Here is a 6,000-nt window from a genome sequence, read left to right as displayed (position 1 = left end):
TCAGAATTGGAAACTTACCCGTTGAAGAACGAAGAACGGATGAAGAACAGATGAAGAACGGTGAAGAACGGAGGAAAACCTTCACGGATTTGCTTACGGAAACATCTCGGAAGCGTTACGGAAGCACCTCGGCTTGGATTTTCTTCACGGAAACAATTATTTTCACCCAAAACAACTGAAATGCATAGCCAGCGGGATCAGGGACCCTTAGAACAGCCCCCTTTTGCCTTTTTATAGGAAAAAGAGGGAGGAGGTTGCCGCCCAGCTCGCCCAGGCGAGCTGGGCTGCTTTCTCCAGATGCAATCCTGCTTCGAAAAACAGTCTGGAAGGCCCAAATCAAAATTTGAAATTTGCTATCTGCACCCCCCATTTTGATAAGTTCACCCCCTTCTTTCGTAATTTACGGACAAGTTACGGAAGCCTATAGGACTTGATTTTCTTCTTTTTTCTCTTCCTTCTCACCCATATTAAGTGAAATATGTTTATTTAGGGTTATGGGAATTTTACGGAAGCATTACGGGTGTCCCGAAAGCCCCGGAAGCCCATTTTTTAACAAAACGGGGGAGGTGGTTGCCACCTAACTCGCCCAGGCGAGCTAGGTTGCTTCCACCTTAAGCAGGAAATTGCCTAGAAACCTCTAGAAGGGCCCAGATTTGAAAATTACTATTTGCACCCCTATTTTACTAAATACACCCCCTTTGCCCCTTTTTTGCTGATTCTTTTTCCGTAACGTTACGGAACCTCACGAATTACGTAACGATACTTGTTTTATTTCCGTAATGTCATGAAACTTTACGGATTACGCAACCATCCCCTCTTCGACTTCTCGAATGTTACGGAACTTTACGGATTGCGCAATAATATTTCCTTTCAACTCCCGACATGTCGCAGAACTTCACGGATTGCTTAACGATGGGTGTCAAGTTCCTCGAAGCGGTCAAGCAAAGGTTGCATGCCATCAAACAATGGTCCCCGGACGAAATTAGGGTATGACACTCATGAAACACATGCGAGAACTATGTGGCAAACACTTGAGTCCTTGTATGCGGTCCTTTGAAGGTGAAATCCTTTAGTGGTGCACTTTATTTTGTTACCTCCATTAATGATTGTTCCAGGAAACTTTGGGTCTATGCTTTGAATACAAAAGACCAAGTTCTTGAGAAGTTCAAGGAGTTTCATATCTTAGTTGAGAGGCAGTCAGGCAAGAAGCTGAAATGCATTCGTATTGACAATGGTGGTGAGTATCATGGACCATTTGATGTCTACTGAAAGCAGCATGGCATTGCTCATGAGAAAACTCCTCAACTGAATGGTTTGGCGGAGAGGATGAACATGACATTAATTGAGAGACTGAAATGTATGCTCTCTAAAGCAAAGTTACCCAAGCACTTCTAGGGTTAGGCATTGTACACGGTGGTTCATGTTATCAATCTTAGTCTTGATGTTGCTTTGAATAATAAGGTGTCGAAAAAAATTTGGTTTGGCAAGAATGTGAAGTATGATCACTTAAGAGTTTTTGGCTACAAGGCTTTTGTGCATGTTCCAAAGGATGAGAGATCCAAGTTGGATGCAAAGTCAAGGCAGCGTATCTTCATTGGTTATGGTGAGAATGAATTTGGTTACGGGTTCTATGATCCTGTTGGGAAGAAGCTTGTTAGAAGCCGTGATGTGAAATTCATGGAAGACCAAACCATTGAAGACATTAATAAGATGGACAAGTCTACACCCAAGGAAGACAATGGTGAGGTTGATTTTGAACCAGTTCAGCTAATCTGAATATTGATGTTCAAAATCATGTCGGTGTCCAACAACTTGGAGATAAGGTAGATGTTCCTATTGCTGATGATGAAAAGGAGCATGTCGTGTCACAAGATGAAAATCTTGGTGATGCTACCGAACCACCTCAAGTTCAACTCAGGAGGTTCAATAGGGAGAGACAACCTTCTAAGAGGTATTCTCCTAATGAGTATGTGATCCTAGCAAATGATGGAGAACCTGAGTGCTTTAGAGAGGTCATGGAAAGTGAAGAAAAGAGAAAGTGGTTGGATGCAATGAAGGATGAGATGAAATCCTTACATGATAATCACACTTTTGATTTAGTGAAGTTACCTAAGGGTAAGGGGGCCTTGGATAACACGTGGATCTATAGGGTGAAGCATGAGAGTAACTCTACATCTCCGAGGTACAAAGCTAGATTAGTGGTGAAGGGCTATAGTCAAAGGAAAGGTGTTGATTTTAATGAGATCTTCTCTCCTATGGTGAAAATGTCATCCATTAGAACCATGTTGAGTTTGACTTCGACTCTTGATTTGGAGGTAGAGCAAATGGATGTAAAAACTGCTTTCTTTCATGGTGATTTGGAGGAAGAGATCTACATGAAGCAACCTGATGGTTTTCATGTTGAAGGGAAAGAATACTCTATGTGTAGGTTGAGAAAAAGCCTATATGGTTTAAAGCAAGCTTTGAGGCAGTGGTACAAGAAGTTTGAGTCTGTTTTGTTTGAGCAAGGTTATAGGAAGACTACTTCTGACCATTGTGTCTTTATTAGAAAGTTTTCTGATGATGACTTCATTATCATGTTATTGTATGTTGATGACATGTTTATTGTTGGGAAAAATGTTTTTAGGATTGTTAGGTTGAAGAAGCAATTGGGTGAGTCATTTCCCATGAAGAACATGGGAGTTTCTAAACAGATTCTTGCTATAAGAATCATGCGTGACAGAAAAGAGAAGAAGTTATGGTTGTCACAAGAACACTATATCAAAAGAGTGTTGTAGAGATTCCAAATGGAAAAGGCTAAGGTGGTGAGCACTTCTTTTGCTACTCATATTAAGCTGAGTCCTAAACAGATTCCATCAAATAAAGCTGAGAAATTAGATATGCAACGGGTTCCTTATGCATCTGCGATGAGAAGTTTGATGTATGCAATGATATGCACAAGTCTAGATATACCACATGTTGTTGGCACAATCAATAGATTTTTGTCAAACCCAGGTAGAGAGCATTGGAATGTTGTGAAATGGATTTTGAGGTATCTTCATGGTACTGTTGATATGAGGCTTTGTTTTGGTGGTGATAAGCCTACTTTGGTGGGGTACTTAGACTCAGATATGGCTGGAGACATTGATTCTATGAAGTCCACTTTGAGCAATTTGATTAAATTTGTAGGGGGAGCTGTGACTTGGCAGTCCAAGCTGCAAAGGTGTGTAGCTTTGTCTACTACAGATGCAAAATTCATTGTCATTACTGAAGCATGCAAGGAGTTGCTATGGGTGAAGAAATTCTTGCAGGAGCTTGGTTTTGTTCAAGATAAATATCTACTATTTGTGGATAGTTAGAGTGTTATTCATCTTGGTAAGAACTCAACCTTTCATTCAAGGTCTAAGCTTATTGATGTGAGGTATCATTGGATATGAGATGCTTTGGATGCTAATCTGTTGGAGTTGGCCAAAATTCATACTCATGATAATGATGCTAATATGATGACTAAGGCATTACCAAAAGGGAAGTTTGAAGCTTGTTATGACATCGCCGATTTGGCGGTCACCTCTACATAGTTGTGAAGGGGAGATTTGTTAGGTTTTTTGGGCCCCCTTCCTATGTGGAGTAGAGGCTCAAATAAGAATGCCTATTTTGTCTCACTTATTTAAGTGGAGAGGGATCAGATTAAGGTGTAAGGGAGAGACTCATTTGTGAGGAAAAACAGTTACAAAACATTGAGAGAGAAAGGAAAGGAAAAATCATTGTGATTTTCACACACCCACCAGAGAGCATTTTTCATATTGCAACTGTAGGTTTGTTTGCCATTGGATCAGGCTGTTTTTTGGACAACAGGTTCTGTACATGTGAAAACTCAAATTGTCCGGTTGGATTGTCAAAGAGATATCTGGAGAGGGAGATAAGTGCTTCTAATTTCTTGCTCTGCATTTGGTGTTTTCCGTCTTCTTGTTTCTCTATTGTAAACATTGGTGCTTGGTTGTTTATAGCATGTTTTAGTGGACTTGTTAGAGACTCTCTTGTACCTTTATTTATTATAGTGGATTTATTTCTTTGGTCTGAACAACCCATGGTTTTTACTCTTGCATTGAAGGGTTTTCCACATTAAACAAATTATGTCTCTTGTGTGCTCTTGATTTCTATTTTATGCTCTATATTTTATTGGTGTTCCTCACAAGTTCTTGCAAGTTTGGGGGAACTTATTTTTGTTGCCTATTGCTCTATTATTGAGCTTGTTATTGTGTTGGTTTGTTTTTCCCATCACATGTTGTGTTAGATGTTACCAAACAAAGATGACCTTAGATGTCTCATTCTTTTTCTTGTTAGTTATGCTTGTTATAGAGAGTTTTCCTATACCAATAAATGCAAGAGTTTTAAATCAGGGGAGAAACTATATACTGATAAGCATTTAATGAAGTTGGATCATCAAGGTGACAGAAAATAATTGAGTCTGATCTCTGAGCCAACTAATGAGAGCATTTTCAGCCATGCTTAGTAGTCACCAATCATAGAATAAAAAAGATCAAATAAACTTTTTGAGAATATGAAAATTGTAAATCTTGAAAGCACTGAAGATGGAAGAGAAAATTCTTTATTTTCATCAATACATCAGAAAAAGGTTGGCCTCTATACCGTTGCATTAGATAGGTCCTCAAGGATTTCAGTTGATGCAACTGGGTTGAACTAGACCCCATACTATAATCTGAGAGATGGTGGATTTTGTCAAACAAAGTAGTTACACCAATAGTTGGAATGTAACAAATCTCTTATGCAACAAATTATGCCAAATCCATCTTTCTCAATATCTTGAAAAAATGATCTCCAATATAATTCTTGCCACACACCATCACCAACATCTTCAACATCCAATATTTTATTTGATGAAATGAATCCATTAGCCATCCATAGTTCAATTAAATTTTGCTTCCATATTCTTTCATCTTTGCCAAATATTGCACAAAAAGCAAAGCATTGTTTGAGCTTTATTGGCAAGTTCAAGTAACTTAATCTCAAGGCAAGCATGATGGAGTTTTCATTGTATATTAAAAGCAAAAGGTTGTTGTCCTTAACAAAGATCCACTCTTTTTCCTCTCTTTTGAAGCGTAAAAGACCTCCAAGTGTTTTTACTACAAGAGGTGTTCCCCCATACTTCTTTACTATCTCCTTCCCTATGACCACAAGCTGAGCCTATTCTACCTCATTTGGTCCAAAGACTTGGTGTTTAAATAATTCCCAACAATCATTTTCGAATAGCATTGATAATTCACGAGGAGACATTGTTCCCATGATTAATGCAACCTTTCAAAAACAAGTTGTGACTAGAATGGAAGCACCTTTTGCTCCACAAGTCAATACAATTTTCAACCTTTTGCCAATTATCTTGCTCATCATCCCACACATCATCTAAAACAAGAAAATATTTTTTTCTTTGAAAAAGATTTTGAATTTTTCTTTGTAGTAGCTCTAAATCCAAATCCTCACAAGCACACCCAGACACTGCTTCAATGATAGCTTTTGTCATTTTCTTCACCCTAAAATCTTCTGGAACACACCCAAATTCTTTGTTCAAAGTGTTTGACTACCTTCTCATGATTGAAGATCAGCTAGGCAAGTGTTGTTTTTGCAAGTCATCCCAAACCCACAATCGCATAAACTAATAAATGCTCAGAATGAGAAGCATCCCCAACCAAAAAGTCCATAATTTCATCATTATCTTCTTCTCTTCCATAGACTTGTGGTTCGGTGATAAAAGAACTTGTTTGGCACCCCTCTCTGACTCCACCTCTCTCAAGAACCCTCTCAATCAAATGAAAATTAGTCTTTTCTTCAGTGTCTTTCAATCTCAATTATCCTCTTCATTCTCTCAGCAATTTTGTAACGAAAAAGCACATGAAAAGAGGATAAGCAAGAGCATTGTACCTTGTGTGATACGCCACAATTGACTCCTTGGTACTCTAGCCCTAGAGCTTCATAAGCACACTCATCCAAGATTAGACTCGAGAA

The sequence above is a fragment of the Glycine max genome, chromosome 1 (assembly GCF_000004515.6).
Source record: "Glycine max cultivar Williams 82 chromosome 1, Glycine_max_v4.0, whole genome shotgun sequence".
NCBI lineage: Eukaryota > Viridiplantae > Streptophyta > Magnoliopsida > Fabales > Fabaceae > Glycine > Glycine max.
This window is presented reverse-complemented; position numbering follows the sequence as displayed.